The following is a 22981-nucleotide window of genomic DNA, read 5'->3' on the forward strand; positions in this document are numbered from 1 at the left end:
AAATTCAATGTTAGCGTCCGTTCTAATAAAAGCTACTGGTGTTTGTAGCCATAGCCTCTTTCTATGTGCGGCATTAGCAGTTACATTAGCAGCTAGATTAGCAGCTAATTATGTGATGTCATCAGTCGTGGTTTGGTTCTAATGTCAGTTGTGTTGAATGTTCAGCTTGAGATGCTTTTGGGGGTGACGGCTATCAGAAAATAATGCTAATAACTAAAACTAATAACTAATGCAAATAAGGCCTGTGACGCTAACAGCAAGTAATGGTATCAGTAGGTGGTAGCAAAAAAAACAGATGCCAGTGCCTAAAGGTTACTGATGTTAACGTTAGCATGCACGCTAGCACAAGCTGCACGTTTGTAGCCTCCCTTTCTCTGTTAGCGGCTAGATTAGCGGCTAATATGGTGCTAATTGCGCAGCCGTCAGTTTGCGTTTGCGCCCGCATTCCTCACACTGCCACGCATTTAACGCTGTCTTAACGATGCACCATTAGCATGCAAATTCTTTGTCCTTTCACTTTGCTGAGGAGTAATTTTTCTACATTTTGCGCCATCAGTCGGGGTCTGCTGGGCGGCGGGGTAGGGGTGCGAGAGAGGGGGCGGGGGGTTGGGGGTAGTGGTGCGCCAGGGAAATCGTTAGCGCTCCTTCTCTTTAAATTGGGGAGGTGGACGGCAGGTGAACATTGCATTGATCGGCCTCTCAAGGCCTCTTCCCCCCATCCCTCACCGACAATTGCCTGCCCTTTACACACACACACCCTCACACCTCACCCCACCCCCAAACACATCACCGCCAATTGGCGAGGCGGCGGTGGGCGCACCCTCCACCTCCTCCTTCGCACATTTACAAGTGCGAGCGCCGTAGCTGTCCATCAGGCTAACAACCAGCATCATGGAGCACAAAACACAAATATTGAGGAGAGGCAGGGGGTGAAATGGGGGGTGTCACGGACGGGGGGGCTATGGGACAGAGACAGTGGGTGGTGCGGGGAGTATGCAAGGAGGGGGCGCAGAGTAAACATGCTGATGATTTCCCTGGAGTTTGCTTCAAGAGGACGAGAGACACTGGGAGTAACAGAGAGAGAGAGCAGATGCTGTCCTGTCACCGCCGGCAACCGGAACCGCGGTGACGCCTCCTCACAACAACACCGAGCGGGATACAAGAGAAAATCGAAAGGCTGACACACACACACACACACACGTTCTCAGAGGGCCTCCCGGACGCCTCTCATCGTCCAATTAGAGTCCTCATGGAGACGACAGCACTTGTCTCGCTCAGCGTGGAATTGTTTGCACTTTTTCATCCCGTTGATCCCGACGGAGGCCAAAACGTCCGTCTGTCTGGGAGCTTGCAGTTCAGCGATTAGTTTTCGGAGCTTCACGAGCACAGGTCACAAATGGTTCTTTAAATGTCATATTTTATTTCTGATATAACTTTAATCACATACAATTTATCATAGACTTAATATATATTCATATTTACCATTTCAGTGTAATTTCATGGTTACTTTTTTTGGACTTGTCTGGTTTTGAACTAAATAACTTTCTTGGAGTTGTCTGGTTTTAGAATGAAATGACAAAGACCTCTTTGAAAAACATTCTTTTTTTAAATAAAAGTTGGATTTTTTCCCCTAAATAAGCCTTAATAAATTAACTTAAAATACCCTGAATAAAAATTTGCAGCGTTAACCTGGAACCAGAAATTAAAACAAACATTGTACTCAATTCATAAAAAATGGAGATCTTTTTGCATTTGAACTATTACATTTTTCTCATGTGACAAACAGGAGGCTACTTCATTTCTATTTCATATTACATACTTAATTCGTAACGTAGATTTAAGATTTGAATATTCCGCATAAATTGTCATATTTATTTTTTAATATTTCATATTTAATATATTACATAGTTTTATTCAAGGATTCAAGAAATGTTATTGTCATACCAACACACATTTACGCACGAAATTTGATAACCACGGTCCCAGATTAGCCCAATAAATCCCCAAATTTATAGAATTTATAGAATAAGAAAATAAGTAAAATATGATTAGGATAGAAGAAATGCTTATCCCCACTTGTGAGTGTGTGCAACAATGCAAATGCAGCAAGGATGCGACAGAAATACAAATGCAAGAGGTTCGAATTGCACATATTTACATGGTCATTTGTACTTGTAAGAGAATAAAGTGTTCATCGTGCAGGGATGAATACGCACGCAATGGGGAGAGAGGTGTGACGTTAACCTGTGATGCTAACATGATAGCGCAGTACCTTCATCATTCCAGTCTTCCTATTCTTCCTCTTTCTCCTCCTGTTCTTGCTCCTGCTGCTCATCTTCTTTGTCCCTTAGAAACTAATTAAAGGCATGAAAAGAAGATCGCCGTTAGACATTTTCAGGCCGGGTCAACCACCCTGCCGACGATAAACGAACAAAAAAAACTACTTCCTGCTTCCTGTCATCTGGATCCAAGCAGACACCACTCCCTGCTAAGATTCTCGCCATGCCCAATCCCAACCAACGATTTAACCGACAACACAACCGACAGCACGACCAATAACACCACCAAAATCACAACTCAACACAAACAACATCCCAATTGACATCACAACTGACAAGCAAACTGCCAACATAACCGACATCAGAACTGGCAACACAACCACACTCACAACAACAACGGAATCATCAACACGACACAACTGACAACATGACGGTCAATGCAACAGACAGCAGAACCGACAATGCAACCAACAACACAACCAAAAAATATTGACTTTGAAAAAGACAACGCAAACTACGACACAAATGACATCACAACTGCCAACGCAACCAACAACACAACCAACATTGTAACTGGAAATCCGGCATTGCCACTGTCAACACAAGTGACGACGTCAGTCCTGACATCGAAATTTACAAGATAACAAACAAACTTCCTGTTTCGTGTTGTATGAGCGTTATTTGTGTTGCGTAATTGTCATGTTGTCTGTTGCTGTTTTTTTGTGTAGCAGTTTTTGGGGAAGTTGGTACCTGGGCCTTGAGTGGTTAGGCTTAGGTATTGTATTAAATACATCATACTCACCAGAAATGCTAATTATTAAATGTATACATGTGTGCGACTCGCAACAGATGTGTTTTGCTAGTCAAACAGTTTTGCTCTGACCAACTAATCAGAGGATGGAAAAATGCTGATGTCATCGTGGGCCAGCTCTTCGGCCCTACGAGGACGAATGGGAAATCGGACTGTTAAAGAAACAGTCCCATTGCTAATTTGTGAGCCTCGACCATGAAACCGATCGGAAGTCGAACGGCCGTGTTTTGAGCTAGAGCCAATAAAGCATTGACTACGTGAAAAAATGTCAGTTGTGATTCAAACACCAGAAAAATAAGTAAAAATCACTTCCTAGTTTGAGTTAATGTTAACTTATTAGCTTAATGCCTCAAAAGAAATGCTTACATTGAGAGGGTACAGTGAAATCTCCATGATAAAAGTTCAAAAAGGACAAGAAATCAACATCACAAATCGGCTGCTGGCCGTGCGCAAAACGACAAACACATCACGTCTGGTATCAACGGAAAGCTTGGGGTTCTCTGCAGCCACAGATTTAATTCAAATGTACTGTATGTCATTACACGTAATGAACCAACGAGGCTGTAATACAGTCCCTCGTGCTGCAAACAAAACATACCTGTTGCTAAGCTAACCGATCTAGAAATGGACATATCTTCACCAAATGTTGCCCAATTACCACAATCTACACATCATTGGGAAGCATTTTTAATGCCTTTTTTAGAAAATGCATATAGCTCAAAACACTGCCATGCAAGATCAGTTTCGTGCCGGAGGGCCACATTTACTTTAGGTTACATGGGCCAGCTGATGTCTAAATGGACAAGAAAAATATCAAAATGAAGAGAACAGAGAGTTGAATTTTTTTTTTGAAATCACAATTTCATTGAACAAATATTACAATTTTGTGTGTCAATCGTGGTCAGTGCTTCTAGGCTAGTATAGAAGGCCTAGCTTGCCTTGACCGCTGACCATTGAGTTTTGATGTAGTGCGTGCGTGTGTGTGTGTGTGTGTGTTGAGGTTTGTGTTGGTCGCTGTCAATCAACCACTGATGAAGGTCAAGCACACGTTCAGCCTTTTCTCCTTTTTATCTTTTCTCTTCCCCCCCCCCTTATCGTCTCTAAGGCGCCCCCACCCTTTCCGTTTTGTCGGCGTGCGTGAGTGACTTTTGGGGGTTTACTTGTGTTTGATGTTTAAAACACTGGCAAATCGATACGTTCACACATGACAGGACGAGCGAGACACCAAACTAATGAACAGACATGCACATGCACGCATGCATGCGCACACACACACACACACTGAAAGAGAACTAATGCTTCTCCCTCCTCTTTTCTTTTCTTCTCGTTTTTTCTTTTCCTCATCATGAGGAGGATGGAGCTTGTCTTTTCATCTTGTCATCTTTTTTCCCTTTCATCCTTTTGTCAGATTTAACAATAATAAAAAATAAACACGTGATACTATACCGTATTTAATATTTGAGGTGCTATAATAAGAAATTATGTTTTGAATTGGCTTTTTTCATTTTTTCAATTTAAACATGACATGCTTGTACTTTCAATGACGTACACATGTAGAAAGAAATACGAAATGAATACAAAATAAAAATGAAAACAATATAATAATAGCAATACAATCTTTACAGGTTAATTTAAAACATACAATGAATTCCTTTGTCTTACTATTACTATATATTACATGTATGTAAAAATATGAGCATTACATATGACATATGTAACTATGTTATCATTGAACAGTTAATGAGGTATCATTTTAGTTGAAACTACATGAGAAAATAAATTTTGTTTAAACTGTTATATATTGCAATTACATATAAAACACCCAACATTATAAAATGCCCATACAGTTAAGGCTCATATTCATTTCATAATAATAATGTTATAAATTGGTTAACTTTCTATTATGGTTCTGGAAAAAGACACAAAAGTGTTTTTTAAAATCAATTACAGTGAAGTGGCGCCTAGAGATACGAGATACGAGTTTTTACAGATACGAACTGTCATTTGGCTCATTTTTTTTTTTGCTTTGATTTGCAATCATAAGCTTGAGATATGACAAATGAAACTCATATCTCAAGGCACCACTGCATTACTATTTTTATCTTGAAAATGATCAAGATCAACTATATTAAGGAAACAGAATGTGAATTATCAATCTATCTTTCATCATCTAGAAAATTCGAATCAATTTTACATTACAAACATTGCATAGGCATAATTACGAATCATTTTAAACATGCAACCTTTAGTCAAAATGTGAAAAAAAATCATTCAAATACCATTTTTAGTCATTTGCAGATAAGGATTAACATATAAAGCAGTAGGATCATGTGGTTCCAGCAGCCAATCAGAGAACAAATGATGTTAATGAGCATTATATTACTATTCAATATTATTAAAGAAATTCTTATTGCATTATTGCAAATGTAATGGCCATTATTTTAATTTCAAGTATTTTAATGCCCTTTTATTTTATGTGGCTAAAATACTGATGATTTAAACAAGTGTTCTGTCAAGGCTAAATGAACAAATTCAATCAGTTTAGTAACATCTATATTTTAAAAAAAAAACATTTATCTTAAAAAAAGGACAAATAAGAAAAGTTACTTTTATTTTCTTCATTTTTTTTACCATGACAGTTCTATGATTGTTTGTGTCTTATTTTAGTTCACACTAAATGTCGCTGACAAATTACAACCCCAGAAACTTGCGTGTGTGTGTGTGTGTGCGCACGCCCGTGTGTGTGTGCAGACAAAGAATGCACCAGCGTTGTGGTCGTCGAGGCTTTTAATTTGGCGGGGAGGGGGGAAGGAAGATATAGAGATGACAAATAGAACAGGAAGTGATGAACTCTTTGACAAATGAACCCAATCAGCTGAATCTATCACACACACACATACACACACACGGTGAGAAATAACTAGTTTGTGCTAATAAAGCCAACTAGCATGAGTGTGTCATAGGCCACACGCACACACATCCATCTTTTTTTGGGGGGGGGCACAGTCTGGTGCACATGGGTGAAGGGGACATTTGTTAGTTATTTGTGAGCTATGTGGCGCATTCAATAGTGGTCAAACAAGCAAGACCAAGCTACACTTACAATCACTTCTTTTTTTAGTATTTGGAGTATGATAATAAAATATTATTCCTGTGTTACAGCAGTTTCAATATCAAAATAATAAAAATATTTCTAATAAAAAATTAAAGCAGTCGGTGACATGGAAACACTCCTGCAGCACCGCCGCTGTGTCTGTAGACCAAATTGTCATGTCTTTCTATGTAAAAAAACAACAATAACTTTTTGTATGTAATATGACTTTTAAATCATAACATTGCAATAGAGTTTGGTAATTATCTTAATAATCGAGAATAATATTTTCCATAAAAAAAGTTTTGTCATCCGATCCCTCTCTCACCACTACAAGTGTGCCCCAGGGCTCCGTTTTGGGTCCCTTGCTCTTTGTCATCTACCTTCTTCCCTTCAGCCTCATTTTCCGTAATTTCATGTTTCTTAAATTGCGCTTACAAATAAAATGTACTATTTTGTATTATTATTATTAAATATTGTTTTTGTATTGAAAATACATTGCGACTTTATATTATATTATAGCATGGATAGCTTTTTTGCAAATATTCTGACTTTTATCGTAGTATTCAAACTTTCTATTGTATTATTACAAAATTCTTAGCTTTATATTAATTAATATATAGTAACTCCATTTTAAACGCTAATATTAGCGTAATACAGCGGCTGGAATAAGTACTTAACACGTCACCATTTTTCACACTAAATATATTTCCAAAGGTCCTATTGACATGAAAATTTAACCAAATGTTGGGAACAACCCAAGTAATCCATATATTACAAAGAAAGTAGAACAAATAAGCTCAGAAATTAAGTTATGTGTAACAATGTCAAATGACACAGGGGAAAAGTTTTGAACATGCCAACTGGTATTTATTTAATACTTTGTACAAAAGCCTTTGTTTGAAATGACAGGTTCAAGACACCGCCTGTATGGAGAAACTTGCCACATGCATTGCTCTGGTGTGATTCCAAATACATTCCTCCACAAAGCATTCTTCAAATGTTGAAGGTTCCATGGGCTTCTTTTATGGACCTTGAGTTTCAGTTCTTTCCATACATTTTCGATTGGATTCAAGTCAGGTGATTGGCTAGGCCATTCGAACAGCTTTATACTCTATTCTTTGAAACCAATTGGGAGTTTCCTTGGCAGTACGTTTTGGACTCCTGGTGAAATTTCATTTTCATCCTCCTCGTAGATGGCAGCAGATTTTTGTCAAGAATGTCTCGGTACATTTGCCCATTCATCCTTCCTTCAATAATGTGAAGTTTACCAGTACCATTTGCTGAACAGCAGCCCCACACCATCATGTTCCCACCTCCGAATTTCACTGTCGGTATGGCGCTTTTAGGGTGATGTGCATTACCATTTCTCCTCCAAACGTGGTGTTCATTATGGCATCCAAACAGTTCAATTACGCTCTCATCAGACCAGACTATATTCTCCCAGTATTCAACTGGCTTGTCCAAATTTTGTTCAGCAAAATTTAAACAAGCTTTGACATGCTTTTTTTTTTTTTTTTTGCATTACTCACTGTTTTCCTTGTAATAACAGTACCTCCTAATTCCAGGTCTTTTTGAAGCTCTCCACAGCTGGTTTTTGGCTCTTGGACAATTCTTCTGATTATTCTTTGCGGTCCCCTGTCAGAAATCTTGCGAGGAGCACCTGATCGAGGAGAATTTATGGTGGTATGATTATTATACTTACGTATTATCGCCCCAACCGTGCTCACTGGAACATTCAGAAGCGTACATATGCGCCTGTAACCAGTGCCATAGTTACGTTTTGCAACAATTACTTTGCAATGGTCTTGAGACAGCTCTTCGCTCTTACCGATCATGAGATGTGTCTTGACTCACACCTTGGCAATGAGACCTTTTTGTAGGCCATCAATTTGGACTGAACCAGCTGATATTTATTTGCACTGACAAGGGACTGGATTGCTGTTTCATTATTGATAGATTTTGCGTGTTGTCTTGGCCTTCCATGCATTATTGCACCTCCCTTTCTTCATGTGTTCAATACTTTTTCCCTGTGTCATTTCACATTATTACACATGACTTAATTTCTGATCTTTTTTGTTCTACTTTCTTTTTATGTATGGATTACTTGGGTTGTTCCCAACATCTGGTGAAATTTTCATGGCCTGGGAACGCCTCGGGATCCCCCCCGGAAGAGCTGGATGAAGTGGTTGGGGAGAGGGAAGTCTGGGCTTCCCTGCTAAAGCTACTGCCCCCGCGACCCGACCTCGGGTAAGCGGAAGAAAATGGATGGATGCATGTTTTCATAAATTTATGATTTTTCTTTTGCCCAGAAACATAGACTTTATTCTTGTAGTATGGTGTTGTCTTTTTTGTTGTTGTGTAACAAGCACATCCATCACTGCTAGCCGCTCAGCTAACGTTAACCATCTGCTGCTAATACACTCTCCCCACACTAGGTCAATTCGTCTAACCTGCGTAATTAGGCCACAGATCGAGCGCGCACATGTGCGCACAGACACACGCGTGCACACACACACACGTGCCACACACGCATGCGTGCGCACGCACACACACACGCACACATTCTATTAGTGCTGTGATGGTCCAAATGAAGAGCAATGCGTTTTCAGCTTCAACGTTACTTGTAATCAGCAAACACAACAAATACAAGGTGTGAGTGTCTGTTTCTAATAAATTAAAATACATAAGTAAAAACAAAATGGTTTATTTTCATGTAAAAAAAAAATCCAGTTTTTCCAAGAAATGTCATTTCTCTATGAAACTTCTTGGAAATATTCAAACATTTTCACCCCAATGTCTTTTATTTTCATTGTTGGTGGACTTTTTTCTTAGGAAAATATCCTGTTAAAAGAAATTAATAAAAATTCAAACTAATTTCTCCTCTGGGAAAAAATGTAACTTGTATAAGAAATATCTCAAAAGAACAAATAAGTACAACATTATTTAAAAATGATTACTATTGTGGCCTTTTTTCTGTAGGAAAAAAATATTACTTTTTTTTGTAAAAATTTGGAAAAAATGTTGACCTGTGAGATAATTGTTTAAGATCAATTATAAATGTCTACACTACAGTTGCACGCACACATTGTAGAGTGAACCCACCAGACACAGAGAAGAGGAATCAAAGTGGAGCAGATAAAGCTCTCCAAACACACAAGCATTCACACACACACACACACAGAGCAGTGATGGATTCCAGTTATTAGCCAATCAAAAAGATGGATGCCACGGCGCAGTGTCCAATCAGCATCATCATCTAGATACAGTTAGCAGATAGCGCACCGCCGCTAATCAACTTATTAAAGGGGGCGATAGCATCAGCGAGTGACGTCAGCGCAAGAGCAAGCGAGCCAGGGAACAAGCGCCGGGCCCTCGCTAGGTTGTAAACATACCTTAGCTTAGCATCGGTGAAGGCACTGGCGTGCAAAGCTCCTCTGCTGCCCAAGGCAACATGGTATAGCTAATGCCCCCTAAAACAGATCGTCAACGTTCTTTAGCGAGCCAACCATGCCCAACCACCCCCCAATTTGCACGCCACTGGGCGGAGGAGTGTTAGGTACTTAAGGTGCTTAGCTTAGCATCCTTGGTGCACCAGGGTATTATTGGGTTGTCAATGTAACTTAGGTGAGCATTGGCGGTGCCCATGAATGCTAACAAAGGAGAAAACAATACATTTCCATGCTGTTGTGTATGCGTCTTGTGGCTTTGATGGTATGTTGTTGCTAGCTTAATTTATTAACTTAAATTTGTAGTGGCCGTGTTAGCTAACATCTGTAGCGCTTTCTCTACTCAGATTGCTACACATTAGCGTTCCAAACTGTTAGCATGTTAGCATTTGAACACTATAGGAAGTGTGAGCGCTATTCTGTGAAAGAAGTGGTTACTATCAGGAATAATGGAGTTGATTAACAGATTTAAAAAAAAATAAAAAATTTTTTTACCCCCAATCACGCGAGTGTTCCCGCCTGCCGAACTCCCAGCAGGTCCGCCCACCTGTGTCTCATCTTGATGATGTCACGCAGCAGGAGGTCCGGGCTGACACGGAGGTCCGGGTCTTTGACACAGGTGACAAGCAGCCTCGCTGGGAAAACAGCTGTCACTTCCCAGCGTGTGTGTACACGTGTGTGTGCATGCGTGTGTGTGTGTCTGTTCGTGACCTCTGGGCTGTAATCAATAATACAAGTGACAGATGGAAAAGCTGACTGGGAATTTCTACCACTTCCTGACTTTGATTGACAGCCCAGAGAAAAGGATTATACACACAATAGTCATCCTGAGAATATATTAATTTTCATTCATAGCATAACATAATTTGAAAAGAATCATGATTTTTTTCCCTCAAAAATACACTACGCTCATATTTATGCTTTATTGTTGAAAAAAGGAATACATTATTGTAAATTACAATTTTTATTTCTCCAAAAATACACTTCATGCTTGTAAAATAAATTCAAACTTTTTAAATGTTAAATCTTTGTCTGTAATTATGCTTTAAAAAGATTAAATATTGTAAAATTGTGATTTTTGAAGTCCGAAATAAAAATATTTTTTTCAGATAAAAAAAAAAAACTAACATTTTGCTTGTAAAGAAATCTTGAAAACAGACAAAATTATTTTAAAATGAGTTTTTTGAAATCTGGAAAAAATATTCTTGTCAGATAGATAAATTAACTTTATAAAATAAGAATAAATGATTGTTACATTGTGATTTTTGAGATCTGAAAAAAAAATATTTAAGATAAAAAATGAACTTAATGCTTATAAAAAAAATCTATCTTGACAAAATAAGTAGTGTATTGCAAAGTTATGATTTTTGTTCTTTTCTCCAAAAGTATGACTTCATGATGCGGTTTGGAAATCAATTATGACTTGAAAATATTATGACTTAATTGTGGCAATATGACATAAGAAGAGTATAATTCAATCATGTTTTCTTAGTATTTCCATAAAAGTAATCATGTACCAATAATATCTGATATTTAATTTAAAAAAATGGTAAATAAAAAAATATAATCAAAAATGTTAAAAACTATCCATCCATTTTTCCATACCACTTATCCTCACTAGGGTTGCGGGTGTGCTGGAGCCTATCCCAGCTATCTTCGGTTGAGAGGCGGGGTACATCCTGAACTGGTCGCCAGCCAATCGCAGATGTTGAAAATTAATATAATAAAATAAAATTGTTACATAATTGTAACGACTTAATATGAAGCAGCACGCAACATAAATCCTGTAATGTAAATTCGATACATGGATGGACCTGGGGCTGCCTGCGCCCCCCAAAGCACTCCAGAAAGTGCTAAGGTTGACCCTGAGTGTGCTTGGGTAAGAGTTCAAAGGTGAGTGGTCAACATCGCAGACAGATGAATGTGAGCGAATGACAGTCTTACACAAACACACACACACACATGCATTTGCTAGCGCAACAAGAGCTAGCTTTTCATGCTGTCACATTAGCTTAGCATCATGTTAGCATGATTATTTTCATGTCTTTGGTCAATTCCAGCTTCATTTCTGTGGTTTCATCTTTCTTGGTCAATTCTCAAAATAGTCCATGCCCCCTTTAACCCCATCCCAGCTGATGTTTCCCCCAGGTAAGGCCAACCCCCCCAGACCCGTCCCCCCAGTACCTGAATCTCTTCCCAGCATGCATCACTGTCAAGTCAAACGTGGACTCATCAATTACAGGACAAAAGTGTTTCAATTTCCCAGCTGGATGTGCACATGATCCCTTTCATGCTATGCTAAACTATGCTAAAATAAGCTAAGCTAAGTAGTCCCATGAAGCCAGAGGAACATGATGATGATGATGATGGATGTGGAGAAAACAAAAAAAATAACTTTGAAGCACCTTCAACAGCCATGATGGATGAACTGACAACACATAGTCGTGACCAAAAATAAAAAAACATCAAACAAAAATACACAAAATCCTGTTTGATGTAACTGTGTGTACATGTATGTGTGTGCACATGTACGTGTGTGTGTAGGCCTGTGAGTGTGCGTGTGCATTTATGTGCAAGAACATATGTGTGTGGATGTGTTTTTTGTGTGTGTATATACTGTGTATGAGTGCATATCTTGTGTGTGTACGCGTGTAGGTGTGAGTGTACATGTACGTGCACTTGTTTAGTGTAGTAGTGAGATGATGTGACAAGTGTTTCTGTATTCAAGTGACAGACCCCCACCTCCACCCGCCCAAGCGGGGTCCCCGTCCCCCCACCAGCCCCCATTTCCCTCCGGTCCAGCTGATGCAAAGGTGTTGTGTCACAAAGTAATGAAGTCACTAGCATGAAGGCTAACCCGCTCGGCCACGGCCAGAGCACTGGCCCTCTATGATGTCAGTATTTTTCTTTTTCTGATTGGTTAATCAGAGCGAAGCTGGTCCACTTGCTAAACGTGTCTGTAGTGAGCTGCACACATAACACAATTAACAATCAGCATCTCTCGATGGTGATTATGATGTATATATAAATATATATTCATTTTTTTAATGATCTTGTCATGTTATCTAAATTTTGGATCGTAAACTACTCCAAATAATGTACGCGGAATAATTCCGAGCTGTTCTAATGCGTTTTCCCAGGTACCAAATGCATGGTTAGCATCCAATCATGCGTCTTCTCCTTAGCGATCTCCAGATGTCTTGGCAAGAATCTGCCGTCCATAATTACGCCACAAGGCAGGCTGGCGTAAAAGTACATTTTTTTTGCGTAGCGAGGCAGAGGAGGAGGCGGCGATCCATTTATTGACGAGCCGTCAGCTAGCGGTGCTGCGCCGGCCGACGCAAAGTGTGCCTGATGTTTGGTGACATCTCCTCAGGAAGACACGCAGCTTAACCTTTTCTCCTGATGACTTGAATCAAAATGTAAATGCCTCCGCACCCATTGATCGCCGCCGCCGCCACCGCCGCTGACGGGAATTACCCAGTGATCACCTCTCACGCTACCTGCGCGTGCAGCGCTAATGACTTTAAAGTTCCCACTAAATGAAAAAGGGGGATAAAAGCTGATGAAGCGAAAAAAAAAATGCTAAAAACAACAACGCGTCAACACCCACTCGTTAGCTTATATCTAGCGCCTCTATAGCGATTCCACTGACATAAGCACAAGCCGGTTCGTATATGATATTCTATTCGTTAGAATATCATATACCGGAAGGAAGTCGGCTATTCCATGTTCCGCGTTAGTCACGTGATGTTGGATCTGCATATAGCGGATTAATGTCTACCAGAGTCATTAGCATTGTGCTTGTTCGCATGTTCACTAGTGCTGCTAACCAACGCAAGTAATGCTAAATGTTAAAAAAAAACAAAAAATCCTTGAAAACACAAATGTCAAATCCTTAGAAATCTGCGTTTGTGTTTTTTGCTATATGTTAGCAAACCAACAGTTAGCATGCCAGCAACAGTCATTAAAAATTGGACCATTGTAAAATGAGCTTGACTGAAAGGAAATTTAATGTTCATGCCTACTGCACATACATACAGTCACACACACAGACTCACAAAGAAGCACACACTTATACATGCAGTTACCTTCAGACTTTCAGAAGGCTGCACACACAGTTACACAAACACACAGCTGCACGCACGCACACACTTAAAACACACACAAACAGTTACACGATCACAAACACACACACAGTTAGACACACACACAAACACTTAAATATAATGACACACAGACACTAACTAACTAACTAACATAGTAAACAGAACAACTAACTAGCTAACTAACTCACTAACAAACAGACATTGTCAGTAGCTCACACAGTAATACAAACTAACAAAAAAACGAATGAACAAACAAATTGAGACACGGACAAACTAAAACACTAACTAACCAACAAAGGTATGGGTGAACAAATAAACAAAGAAACTAACTAACTAACATGACAAACAGAAAAACTAAACAACCATCTAACTAAGGGAAAAGCAAACAACCTAACAAGGTGACATGTTATCGAGCAAAATAACCAACGAACTAAATAACGAATGTGACAAACGAACTAAAAAAATTGCATTCATGAACAAACTAACAAACAAAGTAACACGCTACCTAAAATCAATGAACAAACAGCCGAGTGAACAAACTAAAAATATGACTTACAGAAGAACATACTAAAACAAACAAACAAACAAAAAAAGAATAGAAACCCAAACAACACTTTAGAGTTTTTTTGTTTTCTATCAGATTACATCATTAATGAATTTTTGGAAAAGGGTGCAATTTCATGTAATACTCTTAATTTCCAAAAGAGGTGTACAATGTCTTACTGCACTCCAATGGAGCAAATCAAAGATGCAATTTTGATTTTAAGAAGTGGTGATAACCTTTGCTGACCATAGAAACCTTATGCAGTAACAAAAGCAAAAGAAAAAAAAAACAAACATCTTTAAAATGAACAAGAAAGAGTAGTAAAATCTTTCAAGGCCTGAGGATTAGTAAAGAAGGGACAGTATCAGGTTGTTTGTTGTTCTAGGCGCAGCAGCAGAAGGTGAAAGTATTCTCCCCCCCCCCTCCTTGCTGTCAGACTTCATGAAAGCTCCATCAGCCGTGACGCCGCCCGACCGACCGACTCAGCAGCGCCGCCCGCACTATTGGCACGTGTCAGCGCGCCGCTATGGATTTATGTATGCAAATCTACACGCTCGATGCCATCTGACAACAGCGCAGATCTATGAGCCGCGCCAAGGCCAACGAGACCGAGAAGAAGACGAAGAAGACGGCTGAGGCGAGGGAGAAGATGAAGATCGAGGCCTAGGCGCTTCCTGTCCGCAGACAAGGAGAAAAAAGTGGATATGAGCGAAAAAATGATGTGAGGAGGAGACCGGGAAGAGCGCCTGTCAACGAGACAGCCAATCAGCACGAAGGAGGAGACGCTGGCCTCTGATTAGACGAGACACTCCTTATACAAGCAACCCGACAATTAACTTTTAAACTGACAAGTGACGTCATGAAAAGGTCAAAGTTGATCATAATATTACTTAATGTACCATCTTTGTACAGAACACTAACCTCTGATTGGACAAGAGATGAGAATATTTTTCAGCCAATCGGAACAAAATGCAAATGAACAAAAAAAGAAAATTACTTCAAAACTAACAAGTGACATAAAAATGTAAAAGTTGATCATAAGTGAGGCACAGTGGATATTCTATATAATATAATATTATAACCATCTTGGTACAGAATACTGGCCTGTGATTAGACAAGAGTTAAGTCAGCCAACAGAAACAACGCACGCACAAACAAAACAATTAACTATAAAAGTAACACGTGACATCATAAAAACACCAAAGTTCCTAAAATGTTTGAGATATTTGCTATTATTTCATTTACAAACTTTGTACTAAATTACTTGGCTGTGATTGGACGAGAGACGAATGTACAGTTGTCAGCCAATAAGAGAAAAGCATGCACATAACTAACAATTAACTATAAAAACTAACAAGTGACATCATCTATCCATCCATTTTCTGTACCACTTATCCTGACTAGGGTCGCAGACATGCTGGAGCCTATCCAGCCTAAATGGGCGAGAGAAAAACACACACAAACAACACAGAAAATAACTATGCAACTAATGAGTGAAATCAGAAAAACGTAAAAGTTGATCATCACTTGAATTTAGCAATTTACGATATTTGTGCTTAATTACTTAACACATTCGCTGCCATTGACGGCTTTAGAAGTCAAATATCCATGTTAACTGGGAAGGCTGACAGTGAGATTAAAAGAACTCAACGTTGGCCTGTAATTGGATGAGAGAAGTGCAACACTTGTCAGCCAACAAGAGCTAAACACAAACAAACAACACAAACTAACGAGTAAAGTCGTAACAATGTAAAAGTTGATCATAAGTAAACGATGTTTGCTATTCATGATTGTTGTAGTACTTATCTACTCAACGCTGGCATGTGATTGGACAAAATACCAGCTTGACCCTTGTCAACCAATAGTTGCTAAGCACGCACATAACACAACTGCCAATAAATCCATCCATTTTCTGAGCCGCTTCTCCTCAGTTGGGTCGCGGGTGTGCTAGAGCCTATCCCAGCTATCATCGGGCAGGAGGCGGGTTAAACCCTGAACTGGTTGCCAGCCAATCGCAGGGCACATACAAACAAACAACCATTCACACCCACAGTCACACCTACGGGCAATTTAGAGTTGTCAATTAACCTACCATGCATGTTTTTGGGATGTGGGAAGAAACCGGAGTGCCCGGAGAAAACCCATGCAGGCACGGGGAGAGCATGCAAACTCCACACAGGCGGGGCCGGGGATTGAACCCCAGTCCTCAGAACTGTGAGGCAGACGCTCCAACCAGTCGGTCACCGTGCCGCCTGCCAATACAATAACTAAAAAAAGTAAAAGTTGCTGCAAAGTAAGTGGTTATTCTACTTACGATTATTGTAGTTAATTACTAAACAGAACTAAAAGCTGGCCTGTGATTGGATGAGAGCCGAGTGAGACGTTTGTCAGCCAATAGAAGCTAAACACGTACCAACAAACAACAATTGACATTAAAACATTGTTGAATACAAGTTAGAAATTTTTGCTATTTACGATCCTTGTACTTAATTTAGAGAAGTCAACGCTGGTCTTTGATTGGAACTGTGATTGGCATCAATTAACAAGAAAACTAACAACAAAAATGGAGATTTTTGCTAATGATTTTTTGAAACGGTGAGTTTATGTTGTCCTGGTTAATAATTCTCAAGTCTTGACAGTTTTGCAGATATGGCACTTTTTGTCAGTTAAGTACGTTGTTGTCCTCAACAACATGAAAAGGCCGACGAAACAAGACCGGGTTTGGCGCTCGCTGGGACAAGGGGGAGGGGGCGAGGGCCTCTAGGGGCGTGTCCCGGCATGTCGGAGACTGCCGTGGGGTGGCGGCGCGCGCCCCGTCGCCGTGTCACCGGCAGCCGGCCCCTGGGGAGAGAGCCGCCCGTCAAACGTAAAGGTTGCGGCAACTTTGCATAATCGTTAGCACGGCGACAGGATGTCGTTGTGGAACAATCAATGTTGTTTTAAGAGATTACACCCAAAAAAAACAAAAAGGTTGAACATCAACACTGGCAATGACGGTGGTTTGAGCAGAATCAGCATTAACACGTTTTTTATTACTTTTTATTTTTAGCTGATCGGTATGCTTTATGGCGTTACTTAGCATTTTATAATTATTTCTTACTGACCGTTTTATTGATATTTGACTCATTTGTATGTTTTATTTTGAATGACAACATCATAACGTGACTGGTCCGTCACTCGTTAACGAGGCAGGGAGTCGTTAAGCAGCAAAGGCGAATGACAAGGACGCAGGAAGTAAAAATATAATAAGTGTAAAAACAATAGATCATATACAGAGGAAAGAGTGTATGCGTTCCATGGGGAGGAGATAAGTCAGCAAATGGATGATTCTTATTGGCTGGCCAGCTCTTATCGCCCTGCCTTCCATATTTCATAAAAATGTGCTCAAGACTTGTGCTTGTTTTTTGTTTCCTGTCCCCTTCACACTTATTGTTCTTTTTTTGTTGATGACCCAGGATACTTAAAGAAACTGAAGTACACTTACAACACTAGTACAGTACATTAGAACCCGAAGTACGTTTAAAGACATGTCACTTCTAACCTGAACGACACTAGTAAACCAAAGAACCTGGGTAATCTTGAAGACTGGGAACTTGGATTCCAAAGTACACTGAAAGACAAGTTAGAACCTGAAGGACACAAAAATACCTTAGAACGTTAAGTACTCTCGAAGACTAGAACCTTTGATCCCAAAGTATACTTAAAGGTATGCCACTATCCTCTCGTGTCGTGTGATTGGTGTCCAACATCACTGTGGTAATCACAGTGGACTGGAGCAACGGCGCCTGATGCGCAAGTCCAGAACGAAACTCTAAAAATAGATGGCGCACGCAATTATTGATAAATGAAAGTAGCGAGCGGCATGCAGGTTATTGTAACGGAGTAAAAGTAACGTTTCTTCTGGACCTAAATACTCACGTAAAAGTAAAAAGGATGCTTTATGAAAAACTACTCTCACATTTATATCCATCCATCCATCCATTTTCTGTACCGCTTTATCCTCCCAGGGGTCGCGGGCGTGCGAGAGTCTTCAATCAACCTACCATGTATGTTTTTTGGGATGTGGGAGGAAACCGGAGTTCCCGGAGAAAGCCCACGCAGGCACGGGGAGAACATTCAAACTCCACACAGGCGGGGCTGGGATTTGAACCCCAGACCTCAGAACTGTGAGGCAGATGTGCTAACCAGTCGTCCAATTTACAATTTACCCAAAATGTTACTTGACTAAATGTAATGGAGTAAATATAGCGCATTCCTACCCACCTCTTCTAGTACCTTATAACCTGAAGTACTCTTTAATACCTTAGACCAGTGGTTCTCAACTGTTGTCACCTCGTCCATAGAAAACTAAAGTACTCTTTATTAACTTAGAACCCAAACGAGACTAACGTAATCGCGGCAAGTAAACTTAAACAATAATACAGTGGACCCCCGCATACTCACGGTTCAGTACCCACGGATTTACCTGTATACGGATTTTTTCCTCCCAATTTCTTCCCATTTTGCTTTTGTGTTTTCTTTTTTAGGAGGGAGAACCAATCCTGAAAATGCTTGTTGGCATGTTACCCCTATTTATTCAAGAATTGTTGGGGTTTAAAATATATATATATATTTTTTTCAAAGCAATTCTATTGGGCGTCAATTATACGCGGGTTTTCGCTATTTGCGGTCCAGCCCGGTCCCTATCTATCGGGAATAGCGGGGATCCACTGTACTTCAGAACCCGAGGGACGTTTAAAAACTAGTACCTTAGAAGCCTGATCTACTCTGAAGGACACTTAAAGACTGAAGAACCTTAAGTAGTCAGAGGACTAGTACGGTATAGTACACTTAAAGACAAGTACCTAAAACGTTAAGCACATGCAAAGACCTTAAAGCCCAAAGTACCCTTAAAAAGTAGTACAGTAAACTTGAAGACTAGCACCTTAGAAACCAAAGTACTCTTAGTACCTGAAGGCCACCTAATGACCTTAGAATCTAAAGTAATCTTAAGGCTTGTACAGCACACTTATAGACCAGTATCTTACAACCAGAAGTACTGCATTGTTAAAGACAGGAAAAGTTAAAAGGCAAAGTAGAAAAAGAGTAAATTAAAGCGTTCATGCTCTCACTTAACGTGCACACACACACACGATGTGTGTGCATGCGAGTGTGTGTCAGCGTCGTGCATGACAAACTGGTCCAATTTCATCGTGGTGGTCTTCTGAGATTTGTCTCCCCCTTTTCTTTTTTAGCTTGTGTCAGATGTGGATCGGCTGGGGGAAGGGGCATACGGGGGGGGGAGCGGGGGTCTTTGGGGGGTACAGTGTATGTGTGTGTGGTGGGAGGTGGTTAGGGGGGTCCCCCAGTGACAGAGCAGAAATAATTAAAGTTTTCTGTGTTGTTTCTTATCAGTTGCTGGGGGCTCTTGATCATTTAAGGGAGGTGAGGGCGGGGGGTCTGTAAGGGGGTTTGTGCTACATCAGCTGATATGATAAACAAACGGAACAAGGTCACAACAACACCGGGATCATCATCATCACCTTCCTCATCATCATGGGCATTATCTGTCGCCGCCCGTTTACTCAACAGGAAGTGGGAACATGAAAATGTCGCGCACACGTACAAGGGCAAAGATAACGCGTTACGCCAAAATGCGGGAAGAAGATAGCGGCAGCGGTCCAGACGGCGACATTAGCACCGAGACGGCTACATTAACAGACGAGCCGTTAGCCTGCAGCTAGCGTGATTTTTATAAAAACAAAATCATGAAGCCAAAAGGTTAGCAAACTTAGCACGTTTTTTTTGCATTAGTTGCTTTTAACGTAACTGATGACATTATCATGTCAAAGTTGTGTTAGAAACGTCAAAAACAAATGATGTCATCATATACGTCAAGTTGTTAACGAAACAAACCAGTGATGTCATCTGGTATGTTAAAAGCGAAACTTGACTGATGACATTATCATGCGATTTTGTTTTGTTAACTGCTTTTAACTTGAAGCTGGCATTTGCAGTTAAAAAAACAAAAACAAAAAAAACCTTAAAACTGTTGAAACTGTCTCTATGACCTGACAATAGAATATTATCAAAATGATATTTGGAAAAAATCATCCCTGTCTGGCCCTATCTAATGCCTCAAATTTAATTGGAATTCCTAATTTAAAATTTGGCACAGCGGGACAATAGCCAGCGAGCTAGTGTATTGACAGGAGGCATGACCAAATGGTCTGTCAATCATTTGCACACGCCTACCGTGCACACAGAGGCTCACGATTCACGAGGACACACGCAGCCTCTCGCAAATAGTGATTATTATAGTTTCTTGGCCGGATTATTTAACTCTGGTTGGCAACAAAAGTTAAAAAGAAGGAAGCGAACAGCTCTCTCTCTTGAGACAATCATGTCTGAGCTGTGATGTCAACATGGCTGAGCTTGGAAAACCACCACGTACGTCACGTCACTGTTCTGAGTCATTGGGTAAGTTGATCAGCGCTCTTATATTTTTATTTGATTGTACATTCCCCCCAAAAATACAACATCAAACTGGAGCAGCCGCGGAGGCATGGCCTTGCACTGACCGCCTTGGGCACTCATAGTCGCCAGCTGTGAGGCTGGAAGCGGTGAAGAACTCGGAAGTAGAACATTTTTTTTTTAAAAGGAACCAGCCGGGGAGACCTGGCACCTCGCTTGCCACGGCCGGTCATAGCGCACCGCCGTCGGACACGAGCATGCCGACGACCTGCTGAGAGGACCGATGAAGTACTGGCTTCCTGGTTCTTTTTCGCTGAGTGAGCTGGGGGTGTTTCTTCGTGCAGACATGTGCAGGGGAGGGACTGAAATGAGGCTAGATTCAAATCTTGCTAGCATTTTGAAAACCTGCATACTCTCCCTTTAACTTATGGCAACATCACGATGTTGCCTTAAAGGCTTTTAATGCAACTGATGACATAATCATGTTGATTTGTTTCGTTAAGGACTTTGAATGTAAATTACATCACAATGATGTTTCGTTACTCACTTTATAATAGTCATCAGTTATGTTAAAACAGACAGGCAAACACCTAAGTCATGAAAAAGGTAACACAAAAAAAAAAAAACATTATACGTGGGTCTGGGGGGATCCTCCGGGCCCCCGCAGAGAATTGTTTTTTTATTTAACATAAATTAAGCAATCTGGAAGATTCTGAAGAGTACAATATGGCAAAATACAGAATTTGACATTTATTGACACCGCTAAAGTACACGATGTACAAATTTAAGATAAAAATTTTATTTGCCTAATTTCTTTTCCTTTTTGTTCTGGCCTCCAACTTGATCCAGGCCCATCTCCACCTGCACCTGATGCCTGGTTCAAGCTGTGCCACATGAATAGAATCCTCCTCTTTAAGCACTCTCATTCTGGAAAAGAATTGACTAAAATCATTGTCTGTTTCACTTCATTTTTCACTATTACCCACTTCAAAGGCTAATCCCAAATACATCATCCAGGAAAATATTAAGTACAATATTTTTCAGTTTTTATTGGCCATTTCTGAATTTGAAGTTAGTTCATTCTGTGTTGTGACATAATCCCTAACATCGCTCCGTCGCTTAATACATACATTACATTACATAATTGTAGCCCCATTTGCTAATTAATACAATATGTACTAGCGGATCAGATCTTGCAGCCGATGTTACGTGTGCGTCACGGTTCCACTGGGACCACAACCAGGCCCACGACCCGCAGCACCTCCACGTGAATATACAAAAGACCAGTGCAACAAATACGACACGGGCTGATCTGATGAGCAAAAATGTTGCTGAAACGTAAAACGCAAGAGTAACAATATTGGATGTCTGCTCCAGAGGTGGTTAGAGTAGCCAAATATCAAGTAAAGGTACTATTACTTGACAATAATGTGACTCAAGTAAAAAGCAGTCCTCCGAAAAATTACTTGAGTTCAAAAGTACAGAGTGAAATAATTACTCAAGTACTGAGTAAATAGTGAGTAACTTCTGATTTTTTTTTTTAACCGCAGCATGAACACCAATAAAATAAAAACAATAAAATGTGAAAATTCTGGTATTGCTGTCTGTGTGAATGCATCGCCAAAACTACTGCAAAACCTCTGCAATTTACTGCAAGGTGTTTTCTCAAGTCATAAGTGGGCTGAAATATCCACGTTTGGGAAGACAGTGCCAGACAAATACTACAATACATGAAAGCTGTTATTTGTGTTCATTTAAGTGTAAACACGAGTAGCGCGACATTACCTTCATGGTAACGACGACCTTCCCAACATGGTGGCCACGTAGGCTCGACGTTCAACGGGGCTGGCTTATCTAGTGTCAATACATATGCCCGGGAAGCCCAATAGAAGACGTCATGTGAGGTCATGTGACTTTCTTGTGTCATTTGATTGGTGAACTAGACTTCAACGACACTAGCGCTTAAATTGGATTGGAGCAAACAGCGCCCGATGCGGAAGTCGTAGTCTCCCGCACAAAATAGTTGATAAATAAGCAATAATTGATAAATAAAAGTAGCAAGCGACATTTAGATCATTGTAACGGAGTAAAAGTATCGCTACCGCTTAACAGCAGAAGCGGCGGAATTGTTTTTCCTGGTCTCGTCAACTCCTGTGACTCGCATTTTAGTCCGCCACAGAGTCATATTCAGAAATGACGTGTGTGTGTGGATGGTGGCTGTGTGGAATGGATCTAGCGAAACAGC

This window comes from Phyllopteryx taeniolatus, chromosome 3, assembly GCF_024500385.1.
Source record: "Phyllopteryx taeniolatus isolate TA_2022b chromosome 3, UOR_Ptae_1.2, whole genome shotgun sequence".
NCBI classification, from domain to species: domain Eukaryota; kingdom Metazoa; phylum Chordata; class Actinopteri; order Syngnathiformes; family Syngnathidae; genus Phyllopteryx; species Phyllopteryx taeniolatus.